This window comes from Falco naumanni, chromosome 5 (assembly GCF_017639655.2).
Source record: "Falco naumanni isolate bFalNau1 chromosome 5, bFalNau1.pat, whole genome shotgun sequence".
Lineage (NCBI taxonomy): Eukaryota > Metazoa > Chordata > Aves > Falconiformes > Falconidae > Falco > Falco naumanni.
The window spans coordinates 54,196,083-54,215,666 of NC_054058.1; the positions used below are offsets into that span (position 1 = coordinate 54,196,083).

Genomic DNA, 19,584 nt, shown 5'->3' on the forward strand with positions numbered 1-19,584 from the left:
GTAAGAAATTATATACTTCTCACTCATCACAGGTCAAGGCACATGGACCCCTCCCACAGCTAGGGCAATATTTTGAGTTACAGTTGCAGACCTAATGACAGGCAGCTGCAGTAAGGACTGAAAGATTCTCTTGCAAGGGTCAGTCTTGCAAGTGAATGAAAGTAAAGGACAGAAAAAACTTTTGCTTTATACTTGTTCAGCACCTCACTCCTGACTAGCTATGCTAAGTGCCACTGTCACAAAATAATTAATACAGAATATGCCTCTTTCATGACTGCACATTTGGTTTATTGCTCTGAAACACTGTAAATAGATTTCTACACGCATTCAGTATATGCTTATTCATTCATGTGGAAACTTTCGTTGCCCCTTATTACAACATAGTCCAATAAATGCATGTTCTGAAGTTAACTACCCTTCTAGATGATGCTCTCAGCAACAAAAGTTGACCTGAGAAATAAAATCTAATTAATGTCATGCTCTTTATGATTTAGAAGGAAAGCTAGAATCTCCCTTTCCAGTCCTACTTTTTAGTTATTCTCTGATTATTTATTTCTCTCAGAATTATCAGAAACATTAAATCTAGCTTACCCAGTTTGACTAAGAGGCTCATGACTTGTGAGATTTTTCAGTTCTGAGCTGAAGATCCAGCCTTTCAATGGGGAACTGAGGTATTTTTCCACGTTAGGATTTTGCACTAGACTACATCACTAAATGACAGACAAAGAAAAAGTTGAAAACAAAAGGTTTAGCAGAAAAGGCCTCCAAGGTTAATTCATTTCATAAGTGTTGTATATGATGCTATTATTCTTCCTGTTATTTATCAGTAACATAGGTACCAATATGTTCTAGAATAAGACACTTAAATGTAGGCATTGAAATGTAAGTACTCTGTTCAGTTGACTAAACATGATGTCTGACATGTCACAGATCTGATACAGTGCTATAACGCCCATCAAAGTATCTTTGAAATTTTGACACATTAAAGTACTCACTACAGATAGCTAAAATACACCTTTAAGGCAAGTTATTCAACTTGACCAACTTTCTGTGACTTGAAGTACAATTCAGCTGATCCAAAGCAGGCATCTGTTTTAGAGCAAGCAGAATCACCCTGCACATCTATTGATAAGAAATAGGATTCAGGTGCCTGAACATAACCATCCAGAACCAACTAAGATCCCCAAGCGACTTGCAGATACGATGCAAGGCATCTTACATCTGATTCAGGTCAGATTCTTCACCCATCTGAAGTAGCACTTGGAAGCCAGACAAGATACTCTGGAGTGTTCTAAACTATGTTATGCACCCGAACCCTACCCTGGATCTCCCTTGACTATGAAGCTAAAGCAACTGCCTCACATGGAGATAGTTACAATTGAACACCTATTTTAGGTGTCAATCTCATGCTGAATCCTGCCTCCACTGTCCTTTTTGGTAGGCTATGACTAAATTTCCAACAACAAAACAATGAAAACCAAGCAGCACTGGATTCTTCTTTAGACTTCACAAAGCAGCAACAAGGTGACACACAAGTGTTTTACCTTTTGCACTTCTCTGAACTCTCTGAAGAAGGAGTTTCTATTATCATTAAAATAGGACATTGTAACTTTGAATGCAGCTTTGCAAAGGTTCATTATCTAACAACAAAATGAATCAAAACTAAAGGTGTATTTGCCTTTGATCTTGCATAGCTTGTGCTTTCTGGGAGGGTTGGGTTTGTTGGTTTTTGGGGGGGGGGGGTTAGAAAAAAAGGGAGATGTCTAAAAAGGTGTTCTTTTCAGATTCTGTATGCTGGTTCAGGAATTTTATTTGATGATGCACCATTATTACTCTTCTCCAAATACCAGGGGATTTAATACATTTTTGAGCAGAGGTTTCAAGATTAAAAAGAATAACTTCAAAAAGCAAAATTACTACCATACTTTTGAACAGGCAAAGAAACATAATATTATGAGACCTACAAGACTACAGTTACATCTAGCTGTATCATTCCAAATCATAAAATTTAATTGCTGGGAAAAAGATATTCAGGCTAATCGGGTAACACAAGATGGTGGTAAAACAGAACTGTATCTGTCCTCCAGCTTCCGTACTTGCTAATATCAGTAAAAAGGTAAATTCCGACTACAAGTTTTACTAGCATTGAAAATGCTGAAAGGTGGTTCCATCTTCACCTTTTCAATCAAAATCAGCCACCCAAAGAGCTTTTATTACATGAGATTCATACAGTGAATTTCAGAGTATCTGCAATAGGTATGTGAAGGGCTTGACTCTCTTTTCTCTGACAGATCTAGGCCATCTGAGCAGGTTTTAAACTTGCTTCATCACCTACAAGACTGAAATTAAAAAGGAGGGATGCGGTGCTCAGCCTGAAAGCTTTACAGTATTGACGGCTAGCAGAGAAACTGAACACATGGAGTTAACTGTTAAGGGATATGATGCTATTTTAAAAATCAAAATCAATGACAGGGCTGTTAGCAGTTGCAAAATTAGCTGCATCTCTGTCCTGTTTCTGGTGTCTGTTGCTCAAGCCCTTTAACTTTTTCTGAAAACACTACTGTATTACACAGATCTTTCAGTAACTGCTGAAGCCAAACCAACCTCAGCTACCAAATGGAAGAGATGAACTGAAAAGTAAGATAGAAAGGACAGCCCTTGTTTTAAAATCCATTTTTTATTTTGCTATATTTGAGCCTTAGTATCAAAAATAACTTTGGATTTAAAATTTTTCTGTCTGTTTTATACAATCCTGGTTGCAGATCAGTTAATCTGCCAAAGAAGCCTGGTGTTGAAGGTCAGTGTGTACTACAGAATGGTAAAATGATGGCTATGCTCAAAGAGAGATAAAGGGATAGGGTCATGAAAGCATTCAGAGATAGGGGGAAGTACCCTCAGATGGCAAAGAAAGGGAAAAAAGTAGATTTAGTTCAGGAATCATGACAAGTTCATTGGAAATTTAACTGGTAAATTAAAACACTTGAGGAAATTGCTACCATAAATTATTATGCTGGTAAAAAGAAAAGCAAGGAGTTGTGCTTTCCTATTACACCAGTATTGCAATAATTGGCATTACTATTTACTAGGGTGAGTCACATTTAACTTAACCAATTTTTGTAGAAGAATGTATTTCTAAGTACAGAGAAGTTCTTAATTGTTACTATATAGTTACTTGTCAAAGACATTATTTCATCCAATCACAATTTTAAAAAAGGGGGGGAAAATCCCCAAAAGCCCTAATGAAACAATAGATTCAGTTTCATTTTTCAAATAAAGTGTTTATTGGACAGAAGCCTAAGTTAAAGATTGATTACATTAAAAAAAAAGAAAGACATGCACAATCTCTTCATCATTCTCCTCTTCCCCAATTATGTTTTTGTCTTCTTCAGTGCTAAAAAGTATTTACAATGGTTAAGAATGAAAAGGCCTCATGCCTTTCTCCAGTGTACGTATGGTTATACATTTCTGGGAAACACTAATGAAATGTTTTCCACAAATGTGAAAAGAGCACAAAATAAAAACAGAACAGAAGACAGAGGCCATGTACGGTTTCTTTCCTCCAAAACAGGAACAACTGCTCAACAACTGCATGAATTAGCATTATATAAGTTCTCCTGTAACAGTGTTACATGAAAGGTTGGCTACCACCAACCAACAGAAAGAACATGACAGAGCATTCATCAAAGTACGAAGCAGTATTTTTCCTCATTTCCTTCTTCTGTTAGCATCTAGTCCCATTTGTTCTCTGACTCCGGCCATTAGTGAAGTTCCTTAACAGAAAAATGTCTGTTGTCCTTCACACAAAAGAACTACTGGGTAAAAACTACATGCCTTTATCAAGACCATAGTCACACGAGGAGAACCTCGGCAACAGCTAATAAAAACAAAGCAGAGAAATCGTTTGTCTGTTATGCTATTTCCTTTTCCAGTGGGCTCCAACCACAGACTTCTTCCAATTCATGGACTATGAATTAATTTCAAGAATTCTCCTGACACGAGGGGAGAGACTGTAAAGAACAAGGATTTTCAAACAATAACTTCTACTAGAAACAATCACATTGTGGGAGCTAACATATCGCTATGCACAGAGCTCCAAAACCCCCTCCACCTCCGAAACTACCCCTACTCTAATACCTGCAACCATTATGGTAGGCCTGATTCATGCTTTGGCAAAGGCCAACTGAGAAAATGTTAATTAGCCAACAAACAACCACCCCAAAAGTGGTAAAACAGAGAAAGATGTACCTTTAAATCTAATGTGTCATTATTGTGATCTGAACTCCACAGCCCACTGCTGAACCAGGAATGTATTACACATACATTGTATATACATTGTATATACAGCAAAATTATGCACATTTATCTCAGAGTTTCTGTTGATAGAGTGATATATACTAATTTTCTGACTGTCACACAGTTATTCATATACAATAAGTTCATAACCTTTTTAGGATTGTTGTACTTTTGGGGTTGTAAATGTATTGTATACACAAGTGGGAGTACTGGCTGTAAATAAAAAGAAGAAGAAATATATCTGTGGAGAGGCAGTAACTGCAAGTCACTACAGCTTGGCCAGTAATTGGAAAGATGTTCTTTCCAGGTGCTAGATAAAAGTCATACAGATCTTCTGGTCAAGACCAGAATACATATGGAAATCAAAAAAACCAGACAGCCACAAACTGTCTCCCAGGAAGGAAGCCGTGAATTAATTACCAACGATTGCTCGAGGAAAGACACAGAGAGACTGAAGTATGCAACTCAGAATAGCTGTGGGCACAGAATTAAATCATAGCTTCTTAATTTTTCCACTAAAATAGTAAAGTTTAGGTAGGCTTGGGTATACACAGACTTTTCTTTTACCTTTGTTTAACAGGTAGGAATTCTGTGGGAATCAAAAAAGTTTTGCTTTAAAAATCTGGCTTTGAATCACCTTAATCATTCACTAGTGAGAAATATTTTATTTCAGCTGACAGAATTAGGCCTGTCATGTGTACTATGCCAATAAACCAGAAAGGATTGCAGCTGAACTGAAGCAGTGCTGAAAAAAAGTTCCAGCTTCAAGAGAAATGAGGGGCGAAGGAAAGCTATCTGCTTAACTACTTATCTGTGTACTCAGCTATTTACTCCAAAGGGGGTGCAGAGGTGCATAAGGCACAGGTAAGTTGTTAACTTACAGTATCCAGCAGAGCACAGGATAAACATCACAACCCTCAGCTACAAAGGTGAAAGGAAATTTTCCCCCAGGAATATATTTGCAATATTATTCCCACAAAGTAACTGTGAGAACCAGGTACAAGTTCTGATATGCAACAAATGAAGGAAGTCTGTTAGAGACTTACTTTTACCACAGCTTGAACATCAGGTTCAAACCTGAACAATGAAGGTTTTCTAAAATGTACGTTTCTACCTACTGCCATGGCAGGGTCATGAATAAAGTTTCCTGCTGTCAATCATTTCCATATTTTTCTAGAGCAGAACTCTAAGTAGCAGAGGAAAAATTAAAATATTAGAGTTCATGGAAAGGTTACTGAGATATACTACAAGCTAAGCTATTGGCAGAATGCACAGACATTTTGTTTGTATCCATTAACTAGATATAATTAACCACAATGACAAAACCAGCATTATATAGCCTGAACTAGTAGTTATTATTGGGTTTAATAAATACATGGATGTAATGGAACCTGTGAGCAACAAAGGTTGAACTCACTCATCGTGAGTCATCTGCAATTTTTGACAACTTTTTATTAGACAACCACTTAATGTGAAGAATTATTCTAACAAATTTAATATTAACATTATCAAAAGAATACATGAGAATAACATAGAAATTCCAAAATGTCCACATCCATGCAATACATATGGAATAACATTTGAGTCTGTGCTTAAGTTTACTCAAAACATTCTCCTGGGGTGGAGAAAGAGCACAAACTGATTGGGGTTTTATTTAGTCAAAGCAAAAATTAACTATTCATCCATCCATGTATCTATTTTTATTTTGTGTTTTATTAAAATAGCATATGCAGTAGTCTTTGTCTATATTATTGATTACAACATGGCTACTATTGGACTGATATAATGGTCTCAAGGAGTTTCCAAACATAATTATAATGACATAATCCTTAGAGCATGGATGTGGAGGAATGCTATCTAAATAATGTCACTACTGTTGCAGAATTGGTTTCAAATTAATTGTTTCTTTCTAAAGCTACAATTATCAGGAGGAATGCAGTTAGTCAGAAAAGATGAAGTTTAAAAGTGCATAAAGTTTAATAGCTCATTAAATAGAAAATACATTGTAAATTTGGGAATCAGAATGACTTGCAGCTAACTGTGAGATGATGGGTCATGGCACATGAAAAGAGACTTTTTTGGCAGGAAAGCAATTTGGTAGTGCTGACTGCAGTCTGCATTTACTTGACATTCGGAAAGATCATATGACACCAATGCAGATGAGGTGAACAGTGAAGAGAAAAGGAAGGGCAAGGAGAGCTAGAGGAGAAAAAGTTAGGTTATGAGCAGCTGGGAGGATGATGAAGAAGAGGAGAATATGAGTGTCATTACTGGCAGTTCAGTTTTTAAAGTGGGAATAGGAACAAGGTGTTACATTAAAAAGACTGGGTGATTTCACAGAGCTATAGCGACAGCTGTGTCAGCACTCTTCTCACAAGAGTGGGTTTATGTAGAATTAATATAGGTGAATAATTATGATTTTTTTTAATTTCTCTTCCAATGAGAAAACATAGTAACTGTTATGCACCCATTGTTCTGAGTATGATTTTAAAAGCATACTTCATTTTCTAAAAGCATGAACTGTGTATTTACTAGATGTCAAATACACATTTATAATAATGCAATAAATCAAAGCAACTCCAAATAAATTCTGAAACATTTAAGAATAATTACACCATTAAAAAAAACCCAAAACTAAACCATTACAACACAGCCTCAAAGGGAAAGAAGCTCAAAACAGCTGAACTAAGCTGAAACTTTCTCCTAGTACACTTTCACATAAACAGTGACCCAAACAATTACGTAAGAGGATCCAAATATGACCAGAATGGTAGAAGGAAACTGTGCATTTCTATGCCCACAACTAGACTCATGCCACACCAGCCTGCACAAACGTGAGGGCTAAAGCCCTTTAAAACCTTGTAGTAATCTAAAAGCACAAAGTGAAAAGCATGAAGTGATGTAGCATGTGGGCTCAGATTCACAGATAAAGCACAAGGAGCTTAAAATGGGAAGAAAGTTACCCAGGGTTACATTCTCTTATTTTGTTAGGCTTTTACCACAAGCTGATCTATGTGGTGAAACAAAATCTGGGATACAATAACCAAAACCACTTCTACCAACATGCTAGTTTTCACTGCGATACAATTAGTTTTCTTCATAGTAGCTCGTAAGGTGCTGTGTTTTGGATTGATGACCTTGAAGTGGCCACGGATAAGGCCACAACACAGCAGGTACACCCCTGAAGGAATTGTAGCCCATGGATAAGGCCACACTGGAGCAGGGACACCTCGAAGTGACCGCAGCTGTGGCCAAGTCCACGCTACAGCAGGTACCGCCCCTGAGGAGACTGTGGTCTGTGGGTAAGTCCATGCTGGAGCAGGGGCAAGGGGAATGGTTCATTGCAATGTTATAAACCCTATAGCCTGGCCTATGGCAGACGGCAATGGATATACATGTAAATTGTTGTGACCCATGATTTGAGTTGCGTGTTAATAGGAAGTACCATAGCAGGAACCACCCGAACCAGTGGAGGATGAGCCTCACAAGAAGCAGTGCAAGCGCAGCAGTGACCCAAACTGAGCTGGCTTTGGTGCCAAATAACTCCACACAACACAGCACTTCTCCTGCCCAGAGTGACCAGCGTAACAGATAGAACCCAAGTCATGGACTGAATTAACTCAATGCACATTGTATGGATGTTACACAGGGGCGACACATAGACTAAGGGAATGACATCTGTGCACATATCAAAGGGCAGGAAGGGAAGGAGGGCGATTAATACGGATGCATTGGATAGTGTGGGACCTGAACATTACATAAATCATAAAAAATAAAGAATGGAGACTGTACTACTTTTGGCTGGGATAGAGTTAGTTTTCTTCGTAGTAGCTTGTGAGTTGTGTTTTGGATTTGTGAGCAAAACAGTGTTGATAGCACAGGGATGTTTTAGTTACTGCTGGACAGTGCTCACACAGAGTCAAGGCCTTTGCTGTTTCGCACATTGCCCCACCAGTGAGAAGCCTGGGGGTGCAGGACAGCTGAGCCGGCTGTCCAAAGGGATATTCCATATCATACAACATCATGCTCAACAGTAAAAGCTGCACGGAAGAAGAAGGAAGGGAGATGTCTGAGGCTATGGCATTTATCTTCCCAAGTAGGCGCTACACGTGATGGAGCCCTGGTTTCCTGGAAATGGATAAACACTTGCCTGCTGATACGAAGTAGTGAATATATTCCTTACTCTGCTTTGCTTGTGGGTATAGCTTTTGCTTTACCTATTAAACTATTTATCTCAACCCACGAGTTTTCTCACTTTTGCCTTTCTGATCCTCTCCCCCATCCCACTGAGGAGGAGTGAGCAAGCAGCTGAGTGGGGCTAAGCTGCCTACCAGGGTTAAATCAGAACAACCAAATCATAATGTTTATAAACAGAAAATAATAAAATCTTGTTACTACAAATGAAAATTAATCTGCATTGGGGGGGGGGGGGGGGGGGGGGGGGGGGAGGAATAATTCCTAAATCGGAAGCTCCACCAGCACCTGGACTCATGGCCATATCTCTCTGAAAATCTGTTTGACAAATATCAGTGCAATGCCTTGATTATGAAGCTTTGGACACTTCGGCAGTGATGTGTTTTAAGTATTACCTTAATTCCAGTGCAAGGGATAGCCCTCATGATTCTAGATTGAACAGAAAAAAGCAGGATCATATAATGAGAAGTGTCAGGCAACATTAAGCATATTGGCTGATAATATCGTATCTGAATTTATAGCATGTTATGTTAGCACACAAATACAGTATTTCTTCTGTCTTGATTCCAGTAAGCTTATAAACCAGAACTTATCTCACATTATTTGCTGCTGTTACCAGACCTCAAGATAAAACTTCCCATCTTATTTAAGTACAGCTTATTTGTTACAATACATAGATCAAAAAAAAAATTTTTTTAAGCTGAATAAACACACGTAACAGTCCAGAGGAGGTATTCTTCTCCCGTGATGGTACTAAAACAGATCTTTTTTCTGCAATTAAACTTTAAGCATGACCCCATTTCTTGCAGGAGTACCATAGCCTGATATACTTTGTCAGAAAGTAATGTTTCACTTTAGCTACACACCAGTAACATCACATTTGAAAATTTACATGATTGTAATTATAGTTTCTAACGCTATAATACAGGGAAGCTACTTGTAGCATCTTTCTGAAAATTACCTGCTGTTACATAGTCTCTGTCCTGAATTTAAGAGGACTGAATGTTTATAAAAGATGTAGGACTGACAAGCCATTGAAACAAAGCTCAAGTCTTAAATTCATACCCGGAATACAGACACAAACACAGTCATCCCAACAGCACCCCACCTACAAGCCTTCAACAGGGATTGCTCTAAGCAGTTAGCAACATTTATTCAGGCTCGCTTTAGAAGTCTTCAAGCACATAATCAATTTGACTAGTCCCACTGAAGCCACACACTTACAGCAGAAACGCCTTGCGTGATCAGACCTCAGGTTTTGCCTCTCTGTGCATGCAGCAGGCACATATCCTAAATTTTTGCTAGTGGTGACTTTTCTAACTTGGACACTTCTACAGTAAGAACCAAACTAAGACGACTAACTCACTTTAGGTAAACCATGAGACAAGCTTCAGATGGTACTGACTCTCATCCCTTACTGGAAAAGATCCAAATTTCAGTTTGCTACACACAAATGCCACAGAAAGGCATTATCTCTCCTCAGAGCCATCGAGCAATTCTGTGTTACTTTGCAAGTGCCATTAAGTACAATGACATAACAGCCAACAGCAAATTATGGTTGAGCCTAGAACTCAAAAGGCCAAACAGATACCTTAGATGGGAAAAAACACCAAAAAAGTTGCAATTGAAAGGAGATGTACAGCTCACAGTTTTAATGCAGCACTCACAGATCTCCCATTTGCACAGTCCTGAGGCAGAAGGTGGCACCTAGCCTGAGACTGCACATCAGAGGCTTTGGGACAGGTTCTCTCATACATGTAGTTTCACACAGTGAGGGAGAAGCCACAGGGAAAGCCCATAACTAGGAAGACTGTCCTGCATAAAGATGTTCAAATGAGCATGAAAAGCCATTTGGTGACTGACGGGCAGCACCATACCCTCTTGCCCATCCCATGACATGACATGTCAGACAGAGATGAGCAGCAGGCTACACGCTGCATAGCTAACTGGTTTGTGGCAAGATGGACCAGAGGCCACAGCTCTGCCTTATCAATGTGGGATGCAGAAACAGCAGTGAGGGAGTGGAAGAAACACAATACAAGAGTATCACTGCGAATGCGAGAGACTTGTCAGGTCTGTGCTCCTGTATCTAAAAGAGCTAGTGTGAGACTGCATGTTACTGAAAGACTTATTTTAGAAATGTATTATATGCTGCTTTTAAAAGGGAAAAATACAGCAAAACCAGTACACTAAGCAATTGCAGTTTGGTTCTAGTAAGTCAGTCAAAATATACAGTACTGCAATACTGCCTCCTTGCATTTCAAGAAGGAAATTGCTTTATTGGATCAAGCCAGTGGTCTTTCTAGTCTAGTAAGTCATGTTCAAATACTGGATCTTAATATTGCAACAGAGGCAAGAAATCTTCCATACAGAGAGAGGCTGGCATACAACCAAAACTAAAAACTTGGTTATCTATTTCAAATGTTTCACACTTACCCATTTCTTAGTAGTTTTCTGTTTATACAATCGAATACGTTTGTTGAACTGTGCTTATGCATTTATTTACTTGTGAAGTTTGTCAATCCAAAGCACCTTACGCAGCCTTAGCTCCAATTCATAATTTAAGCATAGAAGGTTACCACACACGCAAGTCCAAAGAAAGCAGTGTGTGCTACCCTGCACTACGGCTCTCCTCTTGGCATTGTTAGAGGGATGCTCACAGTAGAGGTGGCTGCATACAATGCTGTCCTGGTGCCGAGAGACCTGTGTTCAAGTTTCATATTACAAGATCAGTAAGATGTGAAGTGAGGCTACTGGCAAATGTAAGCTATTAACATAGTACAGATTACAAGGTCTGATAAGCTTTAAACAAGGGGGGGTGGGGTGGGTGGGTGGAACTATTTCCCACTTTTTACACATGAAATTATTTAAGTCATTCTTCCATACAGTGAAAGATACAGGAGCAGGAGCTACTCCTATAACTGCTTACTCCCGCAAGGACTAAGGATCAAATACATACAAAGCATCTTCTAGTTACTTTAAGCAATAGCTACAGCTACAATGCATTCTACAAAACAGTGTCCTGATGTATCTGAACAGGAGAAAGAGCTAAGAAAGCTTTTTTTAGTGACTTTGACCCATTTTATGTATGCAGCGTCCTGCCACAACTAGCACTGTAAAGCACGTCTATTTTCTCTCTTCTATCTCCACAGCGTTTTTCAAAACACACTGCATGAAAGAAGCTCTCTAAATATGCCTTGATTTGTTTACCTTAAAAATGTGACTGTTTTGCACTAGCAGTGTAAAAAAGCACATTAGGTGGCCATTTTTATTTTGTCTTCTTTTTTTGATAAATAACTTGACTACATATGGTAAGCAAGAGTGGCTGGCAAGGGTGTATAAAGAATCAATGCACAAAAATCACTGTCTTCAGAAGTTCTACCAAGAGCAAAAGGAGATAGCTCTGTAGCCATCACCAGGAAAAATGATCAAGATTACTGTTGCTGTTTCTACATTCAGTCCTACGTCTGATGAGTTTTATAAATCTTACCTGAATTAGGAAGAGGAATGTTTTGAAGTATGTACCAACGGCTCGCAAAACCAAATTACTGGACCATATTTCCTGTTCAAATAGCTCCAAGAGTGGGCCTCTGTTTTTAAAAGGTATTTCAAATGTGAAAGTGCGCACTTAGAGTGGATTCTGTCGAGTATACTATGTAAATGTTTTCTCATCCTAATAAAAAAAAAGCAAAATCCTTTTGTAGTGCACACTTACATTCAGTGATCTAAGGAAAATGGAACAACTCTAGCTGGTTTAAAATGTCAGAGCTTCAACTACTCCAACGGAACAATGAAAGTCCACACCAGTTGGGGATGCCCCTCTTAACGTACAGAAATGCTGGTGAATGTGGACAGCTCAGCATTCAGCTCTGCCTGCGTAAGACCCTTCTGTTATATTAATCCAAACACAACTTTTGTCTCAATGCCTTTACAATTCAGCATTTCAAAAGGTACATGGAAAATGCGTTTTCAAACAAAAAGCTATTGCTACCTGAATTATCAGGAGCTGTAGTAGAAAATCGATGACAGAAGGGCATTTAAATAAGATGCTTAAACATAGACTGTAAATACAAGAGTGAACATTAACTAATTAGATTTGCATGGTCTTCCCTTGCTTTAGCCTCTGTATCATCATGCAGTCTTTGTTTACTTTATTTTCTTTATTTGATGACGTTTGACTAATAAATACATTGATGAATTGCATCAGCAAATGCCATCCATATATCACAAAAATAGGATGTACTCAGTGCTTCTGGCACACTGATGCTAATGGATTTTTTTTTGTTTGTTTGAACTTTCAGTACTTAACAAAGGAAATAATACTGCTTTGCTGGATAAACTTCCTGATTTTTATTTTAATTTTCACTGAACAAACAGCTGCAGAATAATGTGACTTAATGAAGCATTTCTAATAAAATCCCGCAGAAGTTAAAACAGGGGCATAGAACTGCTTGCTCCCTCACAGTTGTATCATTCAGAATAATTTTTCAAGATGGTGATCACATTTTTATGTAGATGAGTGTTAGATAATGTGTTTTTGTCTTAAAAAGCAATTTCCTTTAGCGTGATAACTAGTTAGCATTGTTCCATTACTTATTTATAGTAAGTAAAACATACAACATAATTAACACAACATATTTCTAATGCACTGTTTACACACGTTGGTAAGTAGCAACACAGACAGCAATAAATACAAGTGTGAAAATGATCAGCTTGAAAAATTCCATGGTATGTTTTGCTCACCAAAAACATTTGTAAAAATGTTTTTTATCAAGTCTGTCACCACATGTGATGAAACCATGAAACTTCTTGGCTGCTACATGTTTCTCTGCCGCCACAATTCAGCGTAAAGTATTATTTGCTTTAGGTAAATCTAGGTAGATTCAATGAATCATCACTTTGCAACCTGCCAGTAAAGCAATCCCCAATATCCGTCTGTACATCTATTTACTTCCGTTCAGAACAAGTTTTTCATGTATTCCACACCAGAATTATCAAGTACATTACAAGCATCTACACATAAAGCTGAGATCCCTCAGATCGTAAGAAGAGACAGGTAAAAAGGTTGCCCCGTATGTCCAGTATGATAAAAGATACTGCCAGATTAGTCATCATTCCCTGATTAAAACAGCATGACAGGAATCAAGATTTTATCTCAAAGTCACCCACCACCAGCAGCATATCTAAAATTAATACCACATTTATGAAAGCCCCCCCTTATGTTCAAACAACATGTGGAACCAGTGAATAGTAATCCTGACTTGCTATCAGCTAACTGAGCAAAGCTTGCCACTGAAATTACGGCACTTCGGCAGTTTACATTTATGAGAGTAACAGTACTGTAGTTTTGGAAATGGGGACTTTATGAAAACAAAGAACAGACAGCTTTCACTAATGCCTCAGCAGTATCAGCTCTCTGAAATAAAATGCTAATAATGCCATTTATATGAATTACTTTACTACTGTTAATTATACATGCACAAAACAGTTTAAGCATCAGTATGAAATGACTGCACAATCGTTGCAAAAAAAGTATAATGGAAGATGTAACCTTTGCCACCCCTGATAAAAATGCCTTGGTATGCTCTTTCCCAACTTCAGCTAAGCTACATTCCCAGTACCACTGAACTACTATTTTTCTAGTGTTTACCCTACACTACAGAGAAGAATCTTGATTTATCAGTTGATTTCACTTAGATCAGCCCATAAAGTAGCTTTAAAGTGTTAAACATATGGCAGGGTGAATGCTAATGTCTGAAACTGGTAAGACAGAGAAACCAGATAACAATTATCATTTAGTCAATAGCAATTTAAATGTATCCACTGCTGTGCGAAGACCCTAAGACCCTGAATGCTTTACAGGGCTTTCAGGGGTAGGGGTTGAGTATGTTTATTATTTAAATTGACAGTTCTGCAGGAGGCAAAGCACAGTTCTTTAAATACTGAGCCGGTGTCTGCTGTGGGGTGGGGGGTGGAAGCAAAGTACTTAGTGCTCTAAAAAAAATACTGATCATCTCCAAGCAAAACCTGGAAAGAGACAACTGTAACTACACATATAATTGAAAATGCTTTAAGCAATGATTTTAACTCCTGGTAAGAATGAAACATTCAGAAGAGCCATGCACAGCAACTCCTAACAGGGCAGTGCAAGCTATAGCTCTTTATTCTTCACATAGAAAACCTGGTGTCCGATCCTACAGCTCCACAGCAACAAAGGAGGTTATTTTAAAACTTTCTCTTCCAAAACTATAAATGGGGTGGAATAAGGGAAAAGCCCTCTCACCCTGGCACACGGAACCTGCCACATATTTAGCAGGTAAGTGATTTCACTGAAATGCGAAGAAAGCAACGTGGATGGACAAGATACGTTTCACATACACCACAACCTGGGGAGCGTTACACACAGACAGAAATAAAGCCATGACCCGCCTCTTTATAGCAATTTGTTTTAAGGATTCGTAGAGGGACTCCACGCACCTCCTTCCACCGCTCTCTGAAGGCGGCCGGTAACGGGGCCGGTAGCGCGGCCGGGCTCCGAGGCAGGATAAACCCCCCCGTGCCCGGGGATTCTGCGAGTAAGCGGCCACCGTTCCAGTGCAAGTAGTTGGGCTGAAAAACGGGTGGGTTCCCCTGACCCCCCACGGCTCTGCTGAAGTGTTGGTTTGAATGAAACCAAATAAAATGGGGGGTGGGGGGGGTGGGGGGGGGCAGCCTTGCGTATCGCCCGGCGCAGGGCTGGAGCCGGCTGCCCCAGGCGCCCGGCGGGAGCCGCGGCCGGGCGGCCGAGCAGCTCCCCCTCACACCCGGCTTTCCGCAAGTTTTGGGCAGCGGGAGGGCAGCAGCCCGCAGCAGCCGCCCCGCACAGCCTGCGCCTGGCCCCGCCGCGGCCGCTTTCCGCCCGCCGCCCCGCGGGGTCTCCGCCGGCCGCGGAGGGCACCCCCCACCCGGGCACCCCTCCACCCTCACCAGCGCCGACACAGACAAACACGCAGACACACGCCCCCGGAGCGCTCAGCTCACCTACCTGCAGCCCCGCTCCCTGCTGGGAACACCTAGCGATCGGCCGCCTCCCGTCGGGGGGGAGCTCCAGCCCTACCGCCCGGGCATCGCCGGCACACGCCCCGCGCCCCGCCAGCGCCCGGGGCATGGAGCGCCGCTCCGCTCCGCTCGGCTCTGCCGCGCCGGGGCAGGCAGCCGTCCGCGGGGTCCGGGTCTGCCCCGCCTCTCGGGGGATACAGCAGGAATCCGGCTAAGGGATGCCAGAGGAAGGGTGAAGTACGTGGGGAGGGAGGGAAGACTTGAAGTGTTTCTCGTGCACGATGTCAGAGTATTCAAATAATAATAATAATAATAATAATAATATTAAGAGGACGAAGTACGGATTAGGTATCGGAAAAGCGGAGAGTGAGGAAGTCCTGCAGCCCGGTGCGGCTCCCGCCCCTCCGCCAGCTGCGCGCGGTCCCGATTCAGCCCCGCCGGCAGAGGAAGGGAGGAAAAGCCGGCGCGTCCTGCAGCAATCCCTCCGTTAGAGCATCGCTGATTGGTTTGCGCCTCACACACCGCACGACTTCCCCCTCCTGCTCCCTCCTTCTCCCTCTTGGGAAAAGTAATTGGAGAGCGAGAGCTTCACCTTCAGCAGCAGCGGCAGCCGCCCCGCGCCCAGCATACGCGCACCGCACCGCACCGCACCGCGGAGGGGCGCGGGCCGCCCCGGGCGGCGGGACAGGCAGCGGCGGCTCCAGGCGCGCCCTGCGCGGGGGGCGGCAGGGATGCCCTCCTCCTCCCCGCCGTTTGCCCGGCCGCCCGCTGCTCTCCGCCCGGCCCCGTGCGCGGTGCCAGGCCCCCGCGCCCGCCGCTCTGTCTGACCGAGGAGCGGGGCTCCGCCGGCAACTCCCGCGCCTCCCCCGCGGCCCACGCACACCGGGGCTGGGCCGCCTCCCGCCTCCGCAGCACGGCGCGGCCCCCGCCTCCGCGCCTCTCCGCTCCGCTCCGCGCCCGAGCGGCGCCGCGTGGGGTGCGAAGTTTCCGCACAGGCGCACGTGGCCGTGGAGCGGAGGGGCATCTCCGCGGCCCCGGGGCGGCCCCGGCGGGGTGCAGGTGGCGCCGCCGCCGCTGTCCCGGGACCCCGCTTGCCCTGCGGCGGGAGGCCGGGTGCCGGGCGGGGAGGGAGCCGCCGGGCCGGGCCGGGCAGCGCCCCCGGGGGCGCGGGGCCGGGGCCGCTGGAGCAGGGGCAGGGGCAGGGGCAGGAGGGCGGTGGCGGCGCCGGCAGCCAAAAGCTGGCCTGTGTCTCCCTCCAGAGGGAGAAGGGAGCCACGCACGGCGGCGGCGGCGGCGGGGAAGCCGCGGCCTCGGCCCAGCCCCGGTTCCCCGGCTGGTGCCCGGGTGGCGGGGGCCGCCGGCTTGGCCCGTGCGCCTGCCCGGGGGCGGCAGCGCCGCGCAGTGCGGGCCGGGCCCTGAGGGCCGCCGCCTCTGCATGCGGGCGGGCGGCGGGTCGCAGGCGGCTGCCACGGCTGTTGGTTAACGGGGCAGGGTGGGCGGGTGAGGGTATGTGGGAGCGTGGCCTGCACGTCTGTTTCAGTGCGGTTCGGTGCTGTTTGAAGGGGATGCGCCCAAGTGGAGGGGTGGGAGCCTGACAAGGTGAGCAAGGGCTGCATTCATTACAGCTGTATCAGAGTCAAGTTCTCAGTTTTCTGCTAGAATCCTTGTCCGCTCCTAGGTTAAATGGGGATGAGCACATGCAGCATTAAGTACCGATGTACTTAATCATCCGTTGCATATTTTTTATTTGTACCAGCTAGTATAATAGCAAGCTTTCTGAAGAGAAGCTTTTGTTGAGTCCTTACTGTAGTCACATTTTACACGATGTTGATAGTCAACTCTGAGAAACAGAAAGGGGAAGTCAAATACTTCCCCGGTTGGCACTGTTCATACTAGAGTTTTCCCATGTAAGTAAGGATCTGTAGAATATTTGAATTGGATTTTTTTTCAAAGCAAATAGAGACCTAAAGGTCCATGCAGTCAAAAAAAGGTGAAAGGAAGGCTTAGCGTTGACTCCCCTGCACACAGTGATGCAGCTGTAGGATGAAATATGAAGAGGTTGCGATGGAAAGGGCAAGTTAAAAAGTCAGCTGGTATGTGGTTGTCACAACTGCTGTTGCAGCAAGCATTGCAGTACACCTACATGCCTGGATACGGACTGCAGCCAAATTAAAAGGCTGCTGCTTGTAAAGACAAATGCAGTCTTATCTCATTCATTGCAAGCTGACACAATACCATCACAATATCCCTGGTCAGTAACAGTGTTTCCACATTTGCAGACAGCTGAAAATAATGCAGATGGAACTGAAACAACCAAGACCTTGCTGCTACCAGCAATGTAATTTCAGTACACTGAGGCAGACCCAAACTAATGTGAATCCACAGGGGTTGAATGTTCCTGCCCCACCAATGCAAAATGGCATGGCATCCTGAGTACATACTGGAACGGGTAACCATTCATTCCAGTTGCATGGGTCAGTGTAGGGCCACAAGTATTGTTACTGGACTAAAAGCAAAGTACACTGAAAACACAGCTACAGCAGCTAAAATGCAACTAGAGCAGCTGTTGCACTTTAGATGTAGCCAACACCTTGCAACTGTAGGAGCCCATACACATGTATTCGCTGCATGTATCATTATATTCATGTTGACTATTCATTGTGAGACCAGAGGATACTTGGTAGTTTCATATTGGTGTCCTGCTGTTAGAAAAATCAGGCAAACACATCTGAAGACAGAAATATTATCATCCAGTTAAAGCAATACAAACCCGTCACATGCAAACAATGGAAGAAAAAGGGGTAGACAAAGCAGGAGCTAATCTGAGCTCTTTTGAAACCAGGAATTTTGTCTCTGCAAATCTTGGAAAATATCATTATTTACAGCTGCTGCACACAAGCAGTTGGTCCATATCACTTTGCACATCTGAAATCTGAACAAATCTGCAGTACTCACACACAGGTTGTGTGACACCATACTGAAAGACGTGCTTTCAGGAAGCTTTTTCACATGCTTTCACAGTTGGCCAACACTCCTGGGAAGAACTGAAATGATGCACCTATACAGTGCAGCTGGTTTTACAGTGTTTATTTAGTAAGCCTGACTCATCACCAAAGGTGCATTTGTACATGCTGCACATGCACAATACGATAAATTTACTGTTTTCTGGAAATACCAGATTGGCAGTCTTTGTCCTACACAGCCTGTATTTATATCTTTCTGACTGGAAAATCCCCAGCTGAATACTGTGGTCTTAGAACACAATACAGCTACAGAACAGAATTATTATATGAATGTTCTCTCTTCCTTCATCTTGTTTCATTTTTAAGTTAGTGTCACTATTCCTTACTTTTCATCAATCTGTAGAACTCTTCCATGTGCTGAAAGAAAAGCATAAAATATGAAAATGGGTATTGGCACATGCAACAGATATAGTGTTTGGAAAAACTTCAGCATTTCCATTTCAAGGTGAACAGCACAGCATAAAAATCAGGAAAATAAGAAGTTGTTTCTAAATAGTTGCATGTCTGTGAATCTGGTATGTATCTTTTTTAAAACACTGATTTTACTCAGAGGCATGCATGTTCTAAGCTGCTAAAGAGAAAGAAAAAAATTATATTTTGGTAGCCACATGTAGGTTTTGTCTCTAAGAACCGATGAGTTCGCTAATGTCTACCAATAATTCTGCTCTTTTGTATTTCTCAAGAGGCTCCTCCCTTCCCATCACCCACCATGATACTAACCTAAACTAACTAGAAGTGCCAGTTGCAGCACTATTCTTCAGTTTAGCAGTTAGGTTCTTGGTTTCTCATTTTATTCATAAAGATTAGCTTCTTACTCAGGTCTTCCATCTCTCTTGATATTGAACTTCAGGTACTAAAATAAGGGACAAAGACCACAGCTCTCATCAGGAATATCTCAATGTAAGGAGATATGTAGTGGCTTAGAGCCTGATGTGCAGCAGCATCCTACAACATTCCTCTATCATCATCCCCTAAAGCTGTAGAAGAGGAAGCATGGATTCCAAAAGCCAGCTCGTATAAATTATTTGGGGTTACC

The 19,584-nt window shown here is 42.5% G+C and overlaps 1 protein-coding gene across 2 annotated transcripts in view; it reads right to left on the reverse strand.

Annotated features, from left to right (window-relative positions):
* The window catches only part of TAFA2 (TAFA chemokine like family member 2), a 192,107-nt gene extending 175,970 nt beyond the window's left edge, over window positions 1-16,137 (reverse strand). Inside the window, exon 1 of one of the 2 annotated variants that reach the window (XR_005828195.1) lies at window positions 15,512-16,126. The gene's annotated coding sequence lies outside the window, so the exon portion shown is untranslated. Of the gene's footprint in view, window positions 1-15,511 lie in introns of both variants that reach the window. The other variant, XM_040596625.1, reaches the window with a different exon arrangement.
* Window positions 16,138-19,584: the final 3,447 nt, after the last annotated feature.